At 42.6% G+C, this 20,442-nt stretch overlaps 1 protein-coding gene across 4 annotated transcripts in view; it reads left to right on the top strand.

Moving 5' to 3' along the window:
- The window catches only part of PALLD (palladin, cytoskeletal associated protein), a 463,427-nt gene that overhangs the window by 146,479 nt on the left and 296,506 nt on the right, over positions 1-20,442 (top strand). The window lies entirely within an intron of this gene.

The following is a 20,442-nucleotide window of genomic DNA, read 5'->3' as shown; positions in this document are numbered from 1 at the left end:
TTAACAAGCTTCCCAGGAAATGTCTAAGACCCTAAAGTTTGGGGAATGACTACCATGATGTCATAAGAGATTCTAGAATGGAGACCATGGCAGGATTGCTATTGCTTATCCCAAGGCCAGTTTTCCTCTCATGCGTCAAGTAACAGAGCCCCTGAGTCTTGACCAGGCATGACTCTCTTAGTGCTAGGTGTGTCTGTTTTATGGGTCCAGGCCACCATGGAGATGCCAGCATAAGTGCTGTGAGCAGCTTAAAAGACAGGTAGTTGGTTGGGCGCGGTGGCTCACGCCCATAATCCCAGTACTTTGGGAGGCCGAGGCAAGCGGATCACGAGGTTAGGAGTTTGACACCAGCCTGATCAATATGGCAAAACCCTGTCTCTATTAAAAATACAAAAATTAGCCCAGCGTGATGGCGGGCACCTGTAATCCCAGCTACTCAGGAGGCTGAGGCGGGAGAACTGCTCGAACCCAGGAGGCGGAGGTTGCAATGAGCTGATATCATGCCATTGCACTCCAGTCTGGTTGACAAGAGCAAGACTCCATCTCAAAAAAAAAAAAAAAAACAATTAGTTGACACTTGACACACACACTCACACACTTGCTTTCTGCTTCTGCTTTCTTACTGGCTGGAATCGAGACATCATCGCTGGTACTCAAGCATTCATCTTAGAAAGGAGGCAACATACTAACAAGCAAAAGAGAAAGAATTTGACAACCACAAGGCTGCCGTAACAGGCCCAAATAGCCCAACTCCACATTTCTTTAATATGATAGAGAAATAAATGTCTGCCTGGTTTAATTCCTAAGTCTCTCATCTTGGTGTTTTGTTTTTAGTTGTGGAATGAAGTCGGCTAGATGATATGTGCAGTTAAGCCTCAAATAAATGATATAGACACCAAGAAAAAGTTGTCTTCTTTCCCCTCCATAATCCTAGAACCTGCCCAGTACTGATAAGCTGATTTCTTGTAAGCAAACAGTCCACCGTGGGGGTGAGGTATGGAGATGGGCTTCCATGCCTGCAGAGCCACAGCCTTCCCAGCTCCCGGTCACCAGAACAAGACCAGGGGCCAGTTAAGGGGAGGGAGGATTATCTGCAACCTCATGCAATCGTTAGAACTCCAGCGAGAATACAATGAGAAGATGAACAGCAAAGACTGTAGGTGGAGTCAGACTCCCTGGGTCCGAATCCTGGGCCCCCACTTATTTTTCGTGTTCATTTCAGCAGATTGCCCAACTCGTTTGAACTTCACTCTTACACTATAAAATGAGGAGACTCAGAAAACCAACCATCCAAGGCTTACTATGAGAATTCAATGCTATACGCAAAGTCTGGCATCTCAATAACAAATTCTCTCAATAAATGACAAATATTGTGATTGTTATTTTTGGAAACTGTAAGAAGAAAGAAAATGAAATATCTGGAAGTGTGGTTATGAAGTTCCCTCCACTGGCTACCCCAGAACCTGATTCTCTTCTACTTTGTGAAATAAATTCTGTAAGTGGTTGAGTTTTGGAGACAGAAAGAGAGATGTTTAAATAGGATTTTAAAGTCCTTGCTTTGGCTTTGCCAAGAAATCATCAGTAAAGTTCTATATTTTTCTCAGGGAAGGAAAGAAAGTAACACTGATGAGAACAAGGAGGTGAAGTAGGAGGCGGCAACAAACGAAGGTGGCCTCCAGTCCTCGCACCTCTGCTTGGTTTATTGGCTGATCTCAACCAAGTCACTTATACTCTAAGCCTCAGTTTTCTTTTCTGTAGAAAGGAGCTCCTAATATCTGCCTTACCTCAGTGATAAGTGAATGAAATAACAATGTAGTTATATGTCATGATCATATAATTTGGAATTTATAAAGAGCTATAAGTTTCTATGGCTTTATTACATATTCAGACTCCATGCTACATTCCTGGGGATAGCAGAAACTCTCTCATGTAAATCTTCTCTGTGTCAATTAATCTCAACTTGGGGGAGGATCTGGGTGGAGAACCTTTGGCCATGTTCATCTCCAGCTGCTGACTTTCTAGGGCTGTAAAGGCCATACTCTTACAGGTAAGCCACCAGAATAATACATCGAAGCATCTAAAAACTGTTTGTTGCATACTCATCTTAGTCTCTATTTAACCTCTCTCATTGTACAAAAAGAATGGGCTTTGAAAGGCCAGTTATAATCAAGTATTGGGAGGTGATGCAGAAATCACTTTCAAGTAGGGTGGCTGTGCATAGCATGGAGGCCATACTTATTCCATCACAGTCTGAAGCTCTTAGATGACATCAGGGATCAAAAATGCCACCTGTCACTGCTGCCCAGCCACAAGAATGAGTCCTTTCCTCCAAGGAAAATACTGAGTGTTATCAAATATGTATTTACTTATTATAAGCCTCCCTCCCCCTCAGCTCCTCACTGGCGTCATTGACTAGGCCCTTATAAATCCCAGTATAGTACATTTTTTCTTCCACATGGATCCTCTCTCTTAGAGTCACTTTCAGGCTTCTAGAAGGCAGTGATAATTTCTTTCTTTTCTTTTTTGTTTTTTTTTTTTTTTTTTTTTTTTGAGATGCAGTTTCACTCTTGTTGCCTAAGCTGGAGTGCAATGGCACAATCTCGGCTCACCGCAAAGTCCGCCTCCCAGGTTCAAGGGATTTTCCTGCCTCAGCCTCCTGAGTAGCTGGGATTGCAGGCGTGTACCACCACATCTGACTATTTTTGTATTTTTAGTAGAGACAGGGTTTCTCCATTTTGGTCAGGCTGGTCTCAAACTCGCAACCTCAGGTGATCCACCCGCCTCAGCCTCCCAAAGTGCTGGGATTATAGGCATGAGTCACTGCATCTAGCCAGCAGTGATAATTTCTATCATACTCAACATCCATCGGATCTGATGTTTAACATGTGATGTGTGGTTTTAAAGGATGTAGGCGCACAGCCATGACCAGGTCTTATGGCTCCTTCTTTTCCCAGTGTCCACAATGGGCCAGGTCCGTATCCGGCACTGAACTGTGTATAGAAACATGTTCACGGAGCCCACCTTTCAGCAGGAGATCCGATTTATACAAAGACACAAAGATCTTTGATAAGCAGTAGGAAAGCAGAGCCTGAGGCTGAAGAAAGAGTTTCTGAGTCAACAGATAAGTTGGTCTTGGAGGATGGAGAGGAACTGGTGCAAAGGCTGTCTAAGTGTGAAAGGCGTTGATATGGATCAGGAACTGAACAAAACCCAGTGGGCTAGAATGTGAAGAGGAGCTGGCGGGAGCTGGAGAAGGAGGCAGCAGCCAGGTCATTTGGTTGGCATTTAAATGACTTTTGCTTTTAATCTAACTGAAACGGGCAGCCACTTAGCTGTTTTAAACAGGGAGCTGAGCTAATCCAACCTGCACATGAAGATGATGTCACTGCTGTTGTGGGGATAGCCAATTAAGGGGCTCGTCGGTTGCCCGGTCTGGAAAGAATTGTAACTCAGGTCGGGCTGATAACTGTAGTTAGAGAAGTTTGGTGATCAACAGTCTTTTACTGTGGTGGGAAATCTTTTAGTGGAACCAACTCAGATCTACAGATCCTTAACAGCTGGAGGAGTCTGTATTTATGACGAGCTCCAGGGTTATCTTACATATACAATGTTCGAGGGTTCAACTGACACTTCTGTGTCTTCTTATTGCCAATGAATTTCTTAAAAGGACTAAATTCATGAGTCTGGATCCACCCCAAACCTAGTCCCTCGAAGGTTTTCTAAAACGTCAGATTTAACCGTCACTAGAATGGTTATTCACAATGAAAAATATCATTCTCCTAATCAATGGTCAGTAATGTGTGCACTTTAAGCTCTTCAATAGTAGTGATGAATTTGTGCAAGTTGGCCCACACATATTCCTGACTCTCACAACGTCAATGTTTAACACTAGTGGACAAACACACAGCCTGCTGACTTGGAACAGAGCAAAATCAGCTGACTTCAAGCCATGAACCACTCCACCTTTATGCTAAAAATGTAATTAATGGGCTTGATTAATGATACTTAATTTGCGTTTGCGTTAATGGTATTTCAATAAAAAATTATCCTTCAGTGGGCAAAAACCAGGGAACTCAACCAAAAAGATGTCCAAATTATAGTGTTCAGTGAAAAAGGTACATCACAGGGTAACAAACGGAGTATAATATTATGCCAGGGCCAGATTTGCATTTGCTAGAAAGCTTTGGGTACCATGTAGAGGCTGACTTAAGGAACAAGCCAGGGGCAAACACGTGCCCCCTAGTCTGTGCAGCCAGCCTCACACACCCTGACTTTCTCTCCTTTTGGGAAAAGACAACAGCATGCTTGTCAAGGGAAGATCCTAGATTTTAGATGTAGATGCTGACTAACTTTCTGGCTAAACCGTGGGTCTCCACCTCAAAATTAAGCAACACGGTATATGCAAAATCTATGGGTAGTAAAAGTAATAAACATGACTTTCCCCCACTTCTTTTAAAATAACGCGATATAATATTCTAAACTAGTGATTCTTAAAGTAGGCTTTGAGGTCCATTTCCATCTAATAGCTGAGAACACTTGTTTAAAATGCAGAGGGCCGGCCGGGCGCGGTGGCTCACGCCTATAATCCCAGCACTTTGGGAGGCCGAGGCAGGTGGATCACGAGGTCAAGAGATCGAGACCATCCTGGTCAACAAGGTGAAACCCCGTCTCTACTAAAAATACAAAAATTAGCTGGGCATGGTGGTGCGCGGCTGTAATCCCAGCTACTCGGGAGGCTGAGGCAGGAGAATTGCTTGAACCCAGGAGGCGGAGGTTGCGGTGAGCCAAAATCGCGCCATTGCACTCCAGTCTGGGTAACAAGAGCGAAACTCCGTCTCAAAAAAAAAAAAAAAAAAAATGCAGAGGGCCTGTGCTGGCCCTCTGAATCCAAGTGGTAGGGCCTGGCAATCCACATTTTGACAAGACCCATTTGATCTGATGCACACAACTTGAGAACTGCAATTCCAGACTAGCAGACGCATGTTTAATTATTTTCCAATTGTTTCAAATAACTATAAGTTTGCTTTGTGTTATTTTTCTCTTCCCTAGCTATTGATAAACCTCTGAAAGTTCAGCCTAGGCTTCCACCAGACAACCTAGCGGAGGGAGGGCTCACTAAACGGTGAATGAACATTGATTGATCTAATGGCATGCAAATTATATTATGCAAAACTTCTCTCATCACTACGAAAACTTTTCCAGATGTAGTTAATTCCCTGTTGCCATTGTCTTACAAAGCCTTATCTAGAGTTTATTTCTGGGGAGAGGGTAAAAATCCCTAGCCCGTAAGTGGGGACCTATGGAACTCCAGCAGGGCAGCGTACTCAATACAAAGCAGAGTGAGAAAAAAGGTGCCCTCCTCCTATTTTCAGCTCCTCACTCCTTCCACCACCACAGTCTTGATAGTTAGTCCTAGAAATTTTTCTCATCTGCTTACTTGATGCTTTGCTGTTTATGGAAATGTGTCTTTCTATCTGGGATTTGTAAAGACCATATGACCATATTTCCATATTTCCTTGTCCTGGTGTGTAAATCCCTCTCCCAAATGTATATAAATCCCATAAGTGGTGAAAGGAATTTTACTAAATGGCCCATTTGCCATTTGCCAACCTCTCTCTTGGCAGGTGTGACCCAAGGGGTCCATCACTTTGTCAAGCGGCAGATAAGCAAGCTGTGAATTCCAGTGGTCTATGGCTCACCTTTGCTTCTCAGAAGCTTCCTCCTGAATTTATGTGGGGACACGATGCTGTGTAAATCTACCATGAAAGTCCTATGCACACAAAAGACCTGATTTTCAGGTCTGCAAACACATGCTTCATCTGTTTGACTTATATGGGCACCCAGGGTTTTTATTTGTGCCAGAAAGTGGAAGCCAAGCTTTCATTGTAAACAGATGGTGCTGCTAACAAGGAAAGCAAAAAAATTCTTCCAGTCACTCTCTCGCACCAGAGACCCCAAGAAGATTCTGCTTTAAAAACAAATGAACAAAACTATCAAATACTCCCTCTCCCCTACTCTGTAGACTCTAGGTCAAAACACACACATACATGGCCCCTCACATGCAGACAAAATCTGGTCTCCATTCCTCCGTTTCCCTATCCTCCTCCCCATGCCAAATTCTACATTCCTTCAGTGTAGATACTATAAATATAAAAGAAACAAACTCAATCCCGAATCACGAGGGGGCTTTTCTTTGCATGACCACAACATAAGCACTGGTCCATCATTTTGGGATTTTTATGAAGCCTCGAAGAATGTTCAGAATTCCAGTGTTGCTCAAACAACGTCTCTCACCAGTCGGCATGATTCAGATGTTGAGTTTTGGGACAACCTGGGGATTTCTGGTTAGAAGAAAAGATTATCCTGAAGTGTCTCAATGTGAAAGATTTCTACGTATTTCCCCCTTTTTGCTTTCAGCCTGGGAGAAAAGAAATGTGGAAACGCTTATGTTTTCTTTAACATGAGGGAATTTGAAGTTGATTGCAATCTCCCTGTCCCTAACCCAAAAAGAGAAGTAGCATTATTATGCTGTAATCACATCCTTTCTTAAATTTCTCCATTAGGTAGCATCTTGTTACATAACCACTTTATGCTCTTAAATCTGGATATTGATAACAATCTCCTGACAGATCATACTTCCGGTGCCTAAGTTAGAAAATGAATGACCCAGACCCCCTGAGATGTTCTTTGAAGCATTCCAGAGGAACGGGACATTGGAGGTTATCCAGTCACCCGTGCCTTGGGGCAAGACCACACTCAAACTGTTCCAAAGAAATGAAGATCTCTTTTAATTTTCAAGTTTCCCCAGAGATGCAGATTCCACAGCCTCCCTAAGTAAACCCTCAGTGTTTCAACATCATTAACGTTTTCAGAGGAGAGTTAAACCCACTATCAATTTACTTATGATTCAATTGGCACTCTGTCCTTTGAGCCTTAGAAAATATCTCCATCAAGGCCTTTCTGTCGTATACCTGAAAGCTACATTGTCTATTTGCTTGTGTCAGAAACCATGAGGAAATACACTTTTTTGGAAACCTTACCTCAGTCTCTCCTATCTGTTTAATGGAGATACCTGCTCTGCCAAACTCACAATACTACTGGAAGGATCCAAAGAGATCATGTGTCAGGCTGCCCACGGTATTATTTGTATCACCACCTAAATAATTATTCTAAACCTGAATCTGGAAGTAGTAAGTTGCTCTATTATAGAAATAATAGGGATTCCTGAAATAATACTTTAATTCTAAGCCTAAGTTACAAATAGAAACATGTGGTGCATGACATATCACTTTAATGCTCACATAAGCAAACTATGTGTTGGCATCTCACAAAGCACCAGGGAAAAATTATTCCCCTGAAGATGAAGGACTTCTGAAGAGCAATGGTGGAAAGCTACCTCCATGGTTTAGCAATTGCAGATGCAGGGACCGGGTAGGTGAGGGTGGAGGCGGCAAACTGCCTAAGAGAAGGAAGCCCTGTACGAGGGATACACATGGATCAAAGTGGTTCCGAAAGCCTAAGTGTGAATGAATAAGGAAAGGCACACCAGGCAAAGGGAGCTGAAACAGCAAGGTTAGGACCTTACCCTCAGGTGAGTGGAATTCAGGCCAGAAGTTAATAGAATAAGAACAAGGGCACTTTGTCATGCTAAATAATGAAACTCAAAATGAGGCTACAGCAATTATGAATACATATTCATCAGACAACACGGCAGCCACTATATAAAGCAGGAATTAGAGGAGATGAAAGGAGAATTATTCAGAAATGAAAACACAGTCCATGATAAATAAGTCAACATAGCTTAAGTTCAGAAAAGACATAACATAATCAATAAGATGTATGTTATTCAACTTTGTATCCTGAAAATATCTCCATATTATCTAACATCATTTTTTCAAGTGGCCAGGAAACATATATGAAAATTAACCATAAGTCAGGCCCACAAAGAAAGTCAACAAATTCCAAAAGATAGAAACATTACAAATAATATTTTTGTCACAATGCAATAAAACAAAAAAATTGTTATCAAAATCTCAGTTATGAATATCAGTACAGAAAATTATAAATAAATACTGGCAAACATCATTTACTAGCACATTAAAAAAATAATCACCATGATCAAGTGGAGCTTGTTGTAGGAATGCAAGAACAGTTCATGGCCAAGAAATGTATTATATTCCATTAAATTAATAGCTCTATGGAGAAAAAAATATATATGATCATTTCCAAAGATACCAAAAAGAGCATTTGGACAAAAGTCAATAATCACACTTCACCCGCCCCTCCCCCACAAAAAAGCTTCTAAGAACAAATTGATATTTTCTTAGCATGAGAAAATAGATCATTCTCAGCTCAAAGCCCACATGGGTAATCACTGAAGCCAGTTCCATTAAAATAAAAAATAAGACAAGAATATCCACTCTTACTACTGTTATTTAACATCGTACTAGACCTAATAGACAATGAAATTTGAAGAGAGAAACTAAAAGTATAAAAATTGGAAAGCAGATGTTAATCTTTATTTTTAGATTATATCATATAGTTAGAAATATAAGAGAATTGAGAAATGTTTATAAACAATATGAGTAAGATAGAATGGCATGCCATGAATACATAGTAATTAGTTGCTTATATCCAGCTAGAAGATGTAATGAGAGAAAAGACCTCATTTACAATAGTAATAAAAGATAAAATACCTATGAATAAACTGAATACATGTTCAAGACATATATGAAAAAAACTGTACAACGTTCGCAAAGGACACAAAATAAGATTTGAACAGACAAAGGTCTACCTTTTCCTTGGCTAGAAACACTGGATAATATAAAGACGTCAACTTTCTCTGTTAATTATTTAAATTTAATTCTAATGATAAAAATAGGAAAAAGAGTTTCTGTTATTATTCGTTTACTCTCAAGTTCATGTGGAAAAATAAACAATAAGGAAAACTGGGAAACTGAGAAGAGCAATGAGAAATGATATTAAACTTAAAATAGAAGCGATTAGCTATTAAGTAAATATTAAAATAAAAAGCACCAATAACTAATTGGTGTGGTGGTAAAACCCAAACTAAAAAACAATCAGCCAAGGAAATAGAAATACAAGGTCCAGAAATAGACTCAAGTATGCACGGGAATTTAATACATGATAATAATAGCATCTCAAAACAGGGTAAAAGATCATTATCACAAAGTAGTGGTGGTCAAGCAAAGCACAGGCAACAGAAGCAAAAACAGGCAAATGGGACTATATCAAACTTAAAAACTTCTGTGTAACAAAGGACACAATCAACAGAGTGAAAGTTCAGCCCATGTTACAGAAGAAAACAATTGCAAATTCACATATCCAATAGGGGGTTAATATCCAGGATACACACACACACACACACACACACGAATTCCTACAACTCACAGCAACAAAAATAACCTGATTTTTAAATAAGCAAAAGACTTGAATAGAGTCTTTTGCTCATTTAAAGATGATCCTCCAAAGATGATATTCCCATGGCCGAAAAGCATATGGAAAGATGTGAACCGTCATTAATTACTAGAGAAGAGAAAATCAAAACCACAATGAGATATTACCTCATATCCATTAGGATGGCTACCATCAAGAACACAAAAAGTAACAGGTGTTGGCAAGGGTGTGGAGAAATTGGAACTCATGTGCACTGCTGGGGAAATGTAAAATAGTGCAGCCACTGTGGAAATCAATCTCGCTTCTGGGTACATAACCAAAAGAATTGAAAGCAGGATCTCAAAGAGATATTTGCTCATCCATGTTCATAGCAGCATTAGTCACAATAGCAAAGAGGTGTGGGCAACCCAAACATCTACTGTGAGACTAACAGATAAAGAAAAAATGGTGGCCAGGCACTGTGGCTCACGCCTTTAATCCCAGCACTGTGGGAGGCAGAGGCGGGTAGACTGCTTCAGCCCAGGAAATAGAGACCAGCCTGGGAAACTTGGCAAGACTCCTGCCTCTACTAAAACTACAAAAATTAGCCAGTTGTGGTGGCACACACCTGTAGTCCCTGCTACTTGGGAAGCTGAGGTGGGAGGATCACTGGAGCCCTTGAGATCGAGGCTGCAGTGAGCCAAGATGATGCCACTGCGTTCCAGCCTGGGTGACAGAGGGAGACCCTGCCTCAAAAAAATAACTAATTAATTAATTAAATAAAAATAAATGTGTTATAGACATACAATGGAATATTATTCAGCCTTAAAAAAGAAAATCCTGCCACATATCACAATATGGATGAACCCTTGAGGATATTGTGCCAAGTGAAATAAGCCAGTCACAAAAAGACAAAAATTGTATGATTTAATTTATAAGAGGTATCTAAAGTAGTCAACTTCATATAAACACAGAGAATAGTGGTTGCCAGGGGCTTGGGGGAGGGAGAAATCAAGAGCTGTTCAATGGGTACAACATTTCCATTTTGCAAGATAAAAAGTTCTGGAGATCTTTTGCACAACAACATAAGCATATTTAACACTACAGAACTGTACACTTAAAAATGATTGAGATGGTACATTTTATGTGTTTTCTAACCACAATTAACATTTCAAAAATTATTCTTTTTGAAAGTGGTAGTGGGCCAACTGGATCATTAACAATGAAGCAAGATCCATACCTTGATACCTTATACACTAAACCAGGATAAAATATAAATGGACTGGCCAGGCACAGTGGTTCATGCCTATAATCTCAGCACTTTGGGAGGCTGAGGTGGGTGGATCACCTGAGGTCAGGAGCTTCAGACCAGCCTGGCCAATATGGCGAACCCCCATCTCTGCTAAAAATACAAAAATTAGCTAGGCGTGGTGGTGTGCACCTCTAGTCCTGGCTACTCGGGAGGCTGAGATGGGAGAATCACTTGAACATGAGAGGCAGTGGTTGCAGTGAGCCAAGATTGCACAATTGCACTCCAGCCTGGGTGACAGAACAAGACTCTGTCTCCATATATATATATATATATATATATATATATATATATATTTGGACCAAATATTTAAATATCAAAATTGAATAATTTTTCAAATATCAAAATAAAATTAAATAGTATATAGGATACAATAGGCCTATCTATGACTCATTTAAAAATTGATAAATTCAATTACTTAAAAATTAGAAACTTTTTTGAATGTCACAAGATATCATAAGCCAAGTCAAAAGACAAAGGCAAAATGAGAAAACCTGAAACATAAAGGGATAATCTCCTTAACATACGTGGAGTTTCAAGAACTCCATAAAGAACAAGACCAGGAATCCAATAAAATATGGGAATAGTATATAAACAATAAGGCCACAACAAAGGAAATAGAATTGGCTCTTAAATGTATAAAAAAACTTGCTCAACCTCACTCAAAATCAGAGAAATGCAACTCAAAACTATCTTGAGACATGACTTTTCACCTATCAGATTGGCAAACACCCAGAAGTTTGATTGCACATCTTGCTGGCGAGGCTATGGGGAAATAGGCACTATTTAACATTGCTAGTGGAAGTGTAAATTGCTTCAGCCTTTTGAAAGGCAACCTGGCTGTATTTATCAAAATTCGAAATGTAAAATCCAGTAATCCCACTTGTGGGAATTAATACTCTAGATATACTTGCACAAGTGTAAAATGTCATGTGTGGACGTTTGTAACATTGTTTAATATGAAAAGATTGGAAACAAGTCAAACGTCTATCAGTGGAATTCTGATGGAATAAATTGCGGTACCTTTATCCAAGGGAATGCTATGCCACATTAAATATAAGCATGTTTACTGTGCACTGATATGCATGTAGGTCTCATCATGTCTGTCCTCTTCTCAAGACGCTCCAATGGCTGTCGACTGCTCTGAGAGTAAATACTTACACTGGTTTACAAGGTCCTACACCATCTGGCTGCCCTGTCTCTCTGACTTCATATGACATTCTACACCTCACTTTCTCTGTTTCAACCGCATTGTCCCCTTTGCTGTTCTTCAAATGTGCTAGGCATGGTCCCTTTGCACTAGATTTTCCTGCCTGGATCACTGCACTCTCCAAATCATCCCAAAGCTCACTCACTCCCTTACCATGATCAAGTCTTTGTTCTCATGTCACTTTCTCAAGAAAGCCATCCCTGGCCACTCTGTTTTAAATTAAAATTTCCCACTGACATCCCCAACCCCCATTATCTTACTCTGTTTCCAATTGCTCTTATTATGTCCTAACTCAACATAGAAGTCACTTGTTTAGCATGTTTATTTTCTACCTAATGTGCCCCCTGCTCAAGATATAAATGCCATGGGACAGAAACTGTTGTCAGCTTGTCCCTGCTGTGTCACCAACACACACAGTAGTCCGCAGTATGAAGTAGGTCTTCAACAGGTGTTTGTTTCCAAACAAATGAATAACGGAACAGAGGATCACAAAGTCTATATATTTAAGTGAGGAAGTAAGATGAAGCCCAGTTATTGTTCTGCCTAGAGTATTTATTTATTTATTTATTTTTGAGATGGGAGTTTTACTCTTGTTGCCCAGGCTGGAGTGCAATGGCACCATCTCGGCTCACTGCAACCTCAGCCTCTTGGGTTCCAGCAATTCTCCTGCCTCAGCCTCCTGAGTAGGTGGGATTGCAGGCGCCCACCACCATGCCTGACTAATTTTTGTATTTTTAGCTTCTCCATGTGGGCCAGGCTGGTCTCGAATTCCTGACCTCAGGTGATCTGCCGCCTCAGCCTCCCAAAGTGCTGGGATTACAGGCATAAGCCACCACACCAGACCCTGCCTATAGTATTTTTAAGAAATAAAGAAAAAGAGTAAGAATGTATTTAGGCCTAAAGAAACCTGAAAGTCTACAGAGAAAAATACCATCAGTGGTTACCTGGAGGGAAATGTATGGACTGGGCATGTGGGGAAGAGTGATAGAGAGGAGACTGTGGTGCATACACTTTTATATAAATTATGTAAATGTATCACTTATTCAAAACATTAAATTATCGAAAGAAAAAAAAAGCTGATGTCAGCTCCCAAATATTGTAATTCAGTAGCTCTGAGTAGGGCTCAGAGGAACCTGCATTTTCAACAAGTTCCCCCACCCTCCCATCAAAAATCACGGTCACCACTACCTCTCCTGACCCCAAAACGCCACAAAATGTGCTACGTTGGGATAGTTCTCATTTGGAGCACAAGCAAATGGGCAGGCACATCACAGAAACAAAAGGCAGAGTTTTCAGTAACATTTGACACCACTAATAGCTGCCACCCAAAAGGTGGCCTCTTTGTGTGGAAGAACAGCAGAAACTTCATCTACCCTTCAGTCTCATCCCCACAAGTAAGCAGGACCACTAAACCGGGTGTCCTCTCTGTCTAAGACATTTATACATGTTGGGTGTTTGGACTAAATTTCAGACTTCTAAAACATTTATAGATTTAGCGAAAGTAGTTGGAGGGGCTGTCTCAGATTTCTGTGCTCCTGGTGACCTGACACTGAAGCCCTCCAAATTTTTCCTTCTGCTTTCACCTGGGTATTGGGCATTTTAATTAATAAAATGTCCTTCCTAACTCACAGAGGAAAGATCTAAGAACACTTGCTGGAGATGAGAAAGGTGGCGAGGACCTTAAATGTGTCTTAGTGAGACCCACCCAACAGGACCACCCTGTTTCACTGTGACACCTTTCAGATCAACAGGAATATTCGGCTCTTATTATTCAATAACCATAATAAAACTCTACAACTGAAGTGTGGAGGAAAAAAATAAATAAAAAGACTACATGACATACAAAAAGGGACTGAACCCGCCAAACCCCAGAATATTTTCAGTCTGAAAAGCAACCTCATCCTTATTAACTTTACATTAATTCCCGAAGAGGGGAAAATTTAATAAGGAAGAAAAAAATTCAGTATTTCATGACTCATCACTTCCTCAGGATAATAAATATGAACTAAAGATACATCATACACTGACTGCTTTTAACATTTTATTTTCACTTCGAAAAGTATTGTGTGCACTCTCTCTATGATGGACCGCTCAAGACGATTCTATTTCCAGAACACGCTTTTTGATATGGTTTCTAATCGACTTCAAAGATCTGTCACGTGTTTGATATTTCATATGCTGCATTAAAATTAGTAGCTTCATGGGTCCCTTGTGATTTTTTTCCTGAAATTTTCAAACAGTCTGTGGTCTGCTTCTCAGACTGGCCAATGACAAGCAGTTCTGGAAGATGGAAGTAGTGAAATAATCGTTAGAACTGTGTAAAAAATTAAGCACTGTCTACCAGTGGGTGTAGAGTTGCCAGATAGATGGGTCTGCTAAATGGCTGGTTTTGCTTCTCCCATTGTTTCTCCCTGATGTCCGTCTGTGTGTAACTGAGTCACTATGATGTAATGCCGCAGAGAAAGCCTGCAGGACAGCCAGACGCGTACATGGCCATCACTCCATGAGTCGCAACCTTGGGTCTGTTCCCTAGACATTGGGGGAAAGACTTGATTAATGGCAGACTTGTTCAACATAGAAAAGAACAAAGACCAGATTTATTCTTGGCATTCCTATTCCTAGGGGCTCCCTTGGTAATGGGGTAATTAATGACGGCTTTGCAGTCAGGCGGCATCAGAGGAGCGATTTAACTCCCAAGAGGTACCACAGATGGAGAGTACAACTGAAAGATGCCTTGCGTGGAAGGGTCCAGAAGGAACCCCAAGCTGGACGCGGACTCCTTCGATCACTAATACAAATTCACCATCAGCTGCCCCTGGGAGGTCCCCTTTGAGGGCTGCCGCATTTCCTCCAGGAGCAGAGGTCTTTAGGGACGGCCTCCCGCCCCGGCTGAGCGGGGAGTGGCTTGAGAAACCGCGGTGGCCCCAGCCCGGTACCTTACTGCAACCCCCCGGCCCTGGCCACGCAGAGCCGCCCTCAGCGCGCGAGGGGCCTGCAGGCGGCGAGGGGAGCGATTTCCGGGCGTTAGCTGCGTTCCTCCCCAGGACACACCCTCTCCCCTCCCCGGCCCCGGCACCCCGGCGCACACGCGCCCCTCGGCGAGACGCGGCGCACTCGCGCGCTGCACACGGGGGCCTCGCACCCGGCGTGAGTCGCGGCCGCCGCGCCGCCAGGAGGCCTCCCGGAACCGGTGGGGCAGGACGTTCCCGCGCAGCCCGCCAGGGGCCGGCGTTCCGCGAGCGCCACTGCCCGCCGGCTTTCTCCGTGGCGTTCTGCACAAGAGTCCGCGTCCGGAGCCCGCCGCTGCAGCCTGGGAATAGGCGAGAGCCGGCGGACCCCGGGAGGAGCGTCTCAGAGCGCGGGGGCGGAAGGTGTGCCGGGCCCGGCTGGTAAGTGGCCGCGTTCAGTCAGGATCCATGCAGAGCTGCAGGAATGAAGCGTTTCCTGGCAGTGGCAGGCGGGTCCGCGCGCAAACGGGACTGTTTGGGGCGTTTAGGTGCAGCAGACTCGGAATGCCGCGCTCCACCACGGCTTCCCTCATGCCTTCTTCGGGCTTCTCTTTGGAGGGTGGCGGGGGCGGGACGTTTCTGTTGTTAGAGTTGGGGTGGGGGAGGGGAGAAGGCGTGAGGTTGGATCCCCTCTCCCATCCCCCTCACCCTTTTTAACTTTTTCATTTAAAAAAGTGGTAGTTTTAGAGACGCTTCTCTTTGGTGAGTTTAACTTGCCTGCAGCGGTCTGATCCCAGTGCGTTTGTATATTCTTTCTAATTACTTGGTAAGGGGCTCCATCCTCGCTGGAAATCGAAGGGAACTTTCACAAAGCAGTTTCTGACAGCCCGACAGCGGCTCAGTGGCTGAATGAGGTCTCGCTGGAAACACTGTTTCACAGAAGGTTTGGGTGATTTTTCCCATGAGAAATCTGGGCGTTTTCACACCTGTTGCTCTTCAGTGGCCTGAAGGTTGTTTGTTTGCTTGTTTGTTTGTTTTCCTGGGTTTCACTTGATGGCAGCTCTTTGTCTGACAAAACCCAACGCGACTTTCCCGGTTCTCCTCCTCTCCTCGAAGACATCTGCACGGGGTCCCTGTTGTTCGCATTCAGCTGGCTGCGGGTCTCAGGGGACAAGTGGCAGGCAGAATACAATAGGGAAGAATGCGTTCCCGAGGACTCCTCTGCCATGGAAAGACCAAACTGAAAAGCTGGCATCTCCATTGTTTTTATGGAAAGCATTGCTGACACTTTCATAAATATTCAATTTTGGTGAGTTCCTGGGATTATTTAATCCAGAAGTAACCAGTATGACTTTTAAAGAGAGAGTCCCCCCTAATCTATTTGCACTGCAAGCGTAGAGACCCTGGCACCTGAACACCCCCAGGATGCTGTAGTCACCTCTCATTTCACTGGCAGGGAGGCTGCTGACAAGGAAAGAGGTGATGGCACGTGAGGAGAGGGGCAGCGGGCAAGACCACCTAAAAACCGGCCGTCCTTTGAGGACCAGCATGTTTTCAGCCTTCTGATGATGAAGAAAGTCATCAGGATATTGGAATGTAATTTAACAACCTCATAGGTTAGCTTGAATTCCTGTCCACATGATGAAAAAGACTCTATCAGCCCTTCTCACACTTCTAAGTGGAGCCCAATGGAATGCTTGTTTATTTCTGCTGCTGATAAATCCATGGGAAATCTCTGCTGAACCCAGCAATTTCAAAAAAGCAAGTTCCAGCTTATAATTGTCCATATAATGGCAAACAGGTTATTTTCAGTAACTCGAGACTCTTACATTTCCCCCCACGTTCGTTTTAGAGGTTGCCTGAAGATACTATGAGCATGCATTAGAGCTTTCCACCCCCACTACTGAAATGGAAAGTTATCCTTGGGTGTCTGATGGAAAAGATTGTTGCCAGCTACCTTAGGAGGCTATAAGATAACATATTTCTGAAAAGATCATAACTAGTAGAAGTGAGTGTCTATAGCTACTATATAATTTTTCATTGTTCCTTTAGGATAGAGACCTACTTTGATCACTACAGTGTTTTCATTTGTTATTTGTTGTATGGTTTTGCCGAGTCTTTTTTCTTTTCTTTTTGCTATTGAAAATCTCCCTTCACTAAATGAAATCACAGACTAGAAATAGCAATGATCACTCTCTAGGACTAAAATTAGAAACTACAGGAGACTTTTTAGGCACATCCTTCTTGTCTCATGGAAGGTTCTGCAGAGCCTCCTTTAAAACTCCCACTTAAGCAATTATTGTAAGATGATGTTTACTCTCTAAAATAGCATTTTTTATTTGGACAATTTTTTCCATCAAGCTTTAATCATACCTTGCCAACACATGTTGCACTTTGTTTCTCTGAGGTGCCTAAAGGCACATCCAATATATTTACCATCCCTTCAAAGTCTGTATACTTAGCTCTTTGAACAGTTTCTTAAAAAAATAAACAAAACCTCCAACGGAACTTGCAAAAGACAAGACTGGGTCCTCTGATGTGATGGCAGATGGCAGTTGCATGAGCTTTGTTGATGCCCAGAACAAGCTTGGTGTCTCTTAAATTAGTCATGAATTGAATAATTGATTTCTCACACCTTGGGCTGCACTTAATCTTCAGCTATAAATTTAAAGATAGGTTATTACTGGGGTCTGGTTCACTTGGACATCCTCTCAAAGCCTATCAAATGATTTTACAATTGGGTCATATCTAATCGTAACACACGTTATAAAATGTAATGACATAAACTTCGAGCTCTCCTGGCTTTTCCATTTCCAAGATGGGCTTCAGTGACCTTCCCATTTGTTGGTCAGCTCCAAAGATGGTGGGGCTAATGGATGCAGTGGTTTCTCTGTAAATGTAATTAAACGTGTCTCTGCCAGCTGCCTGTGGTATTTGCGAATGTTTTCGTAAGAAAGGCTGTTCTTCGACTTTATCTGCCCACTGTGGTTTGTGGCATGTTGTGCTATTCCGCAGCCCTTGCAGTTTTTTTCCTGAATGATTGGGCTATGATGTCATGTGCTATCTCAGCGGGAACCTTTTCAAGGCTTTGCTGGGGTCTGTGTGCCTGAGCGAGGGGAGTGGAGGCTCCCTCAGAGCGCACTTGGTAGCGACTCCCCTCTACCCCAGCACATTCCATCGCCTGGAGACCAAAGCCACCAAGTGATTTGTGGTCAGAGTGATTCGAGGCTGGTTAGAGATGATTTAAAAGGAAGGTTATGGGCATATGAAGTGTAGGGTAAAGAAAATGTATTTTACTACTTTATTGAGACCACATGGCTCCAACTTGAACTTTTTTTAAACATGGAAATTGTTGGCTGAACTAGTTCACAGTGTTTTTTCCCTTTTTATTGCTCTGAGCAAAGAGCTGTACTCCCTATTTATTATACGCTTGACCTCCCCATTATTTCTGAAAGTTTGAAAAACTTTTTATGTTTAAAGAAAACAGGAAAACGTAGGATTTATCTGTTGTGCTCTTCAAGGGCCAGATACCATTACCAGAGAAGAGACCCAACTCTCTCCAGTAACTGAAAGAAGGTTTCTTTCTCATGTCAAGCTTGGGAAGCCATAAGTTATGAAAGAGACAAGGGCCAGCCTGTCCCATGGTACCCAAGGACCACAGCGTATCAGCACTGGCAGTACGTGCATGTCTCGTTGACTGGGAGAGATGGTTTTGCTCAATCTCCTAAGGGTTCAATATACCCTATGATTAATAATGGGGCCAAATAAAGCTTAGTTGATCTTTTCCAATGCCAGAATGGTGATGAGAGGGCTCAGAGGCCAGGGGCTCCTTCTCATTAGTGGTCCATGGGAACACATAACCCTTGGGTGCAACACTTCATTTGTGAGACTAAGCAGTCATCTCCTGCCTCTCCTGTGGGGCTACCACAAATTGGCACCATAAACCACCTATTACCATGGAACAGGTTCCCAAATCTCTGTCCAGCTTGAACTTATAGTATCTATTATCACTTCACTCTGTGGCTCAGGCTCATCCTATTTCAATCCTCGAGTCATATGCCATAGTCTAATAGTCCGTTATAAGCTATCGAATAGCCAGCTTCAACTTGCAATTTGGTGTTATGAAACTAGCTAGAGCAGTGCCATGGCAAGCGAGCTCGTGAGTATGCCCAGTCCCTTGGCAGCCATCAGCCCAGGGTCTGAGGTACGTGACTGTGATGTAATGGAAAGCTGCTGAGATCTCTCTACCAGCGCTTCGTAGTTGCTGGTCTGTGATCCATCTGAGCCAGTCTGGATTCCCGAAGTTTGAGTCTGTGTGTGTCCGGGGATTTAAAGGAAAACATGTGGAGACCAAATTAGTGTGGTGCCTGATGAGAAAATCTTAGAGAATTGGAAAAATGTCAAGAAGGCAACATTGTATGATGGAAATCAAACTACATTGGAATTGAGGATCCTGGTTTTGCCACTATGTGACCTTGAACCAGCTATTTAATAATGTAACATTGATAAAGCACTGTATTACATTTTATCATTTCTTTCCTAAATATGACATGTGATCCTCAGAACTACACTTGGAAGCAGGTAGGGCAGGTAGCATTATTTCCATTCTACAAGTATGGAAACTGGAGCTCTAGAGGTTAATGACTTGCTCAAGGTCACAAAGCATGTGAGTGATAGAGTTTGGCCTCAAATTCAGAACTTCTGCCAGACATGGTGGCTCATAGGCATGAGCCTGTAATCCCAACACTTTGAGAGGCCAAGGCAGGAGGATCGCTTGAGACCAGGAGTTTGACGCCAGCCTGGGTAACATAGTGAGACCCCATCCCTACAAAAAATAAAATTAGCCCAGTGTTTTGGTGTGTACCTGTAGTCCTAGCTACCCAGGAGGCTGAAGTGAGAAGATCTCTTTGGCCCAGAAGTTCGAGGCTGCAGTGAATTAGTATTGTGCCACTGCACATTCCAACCTGAGTGGCAGAATGAGACTCTGTCTCAGAAAACAACAAAACACTCCAGAACTTCTAACTTCAACTCCCATGATCTGTCCACTTAGCAGGCAGCCCCCACTAGTCTCAACCTCTATAGAACTCACTCTCCTTATTTGCAAAAATGAGACATTTGGCCCAGAAAATTACAGACCATTCCAAGTTAAAATTCTGTGTCTGATGAATCACTGGCTGGAAGGGACTTTTAAAAATCACTTAGTCATATTCCTTGCTTCCAGAAGGACTCTATCTAAACTATTTTGAAAATATCAGCCCTTTTCTTACAGTCTGAGAGCAGAAAAGGGCCCCAGAGAGTGTCCAAGTACATTTGGGAGTGAGGAAGAAACGAGGAGCCACAGGTCCAGTGCTCGGCAGGGTGATCCATCTTGGGCTCAGAAGCAGTGAGTCTTGCCTTACTGGATGTGAATGTTCAGCCCCTGAGATCAATATCTGAAGTAGGAGAGGAGAGTCACAAGCATGCTTTGCTGGTTAGAAAGGAATTCTGTAAGAGAGATCAGAAGACTGGTAACTCCGTGAAGAGGAAGAAAGGAGCTAAGTGACTCTAATGATCTTAACGTTTATTAAGGACTGCTGGAC

The sequence above is a fragment of the Aotus nancymaae genome, unplaced genomic scaffold (genome assembly GCF_030222135.1).
Source record: "Aotus nancymaae isolate 86718 unplaced genomic scaffold, 86718_ANA_hifiasm-v0.15.2.pri h1tg000115l, whole genome shotgun sequence".
Classification (NCBI taxonomy): Eukaryota; Metazoa; Chordata; class Mammalia; order Primates; family Aotidae; genus Aotus; species Aotus nancymaae.
The sequence above is the reverse complement of the archived record's forward strand: the minus strand, read 5'-3'. Positions and strand labels throughout refer to the sequence as shown.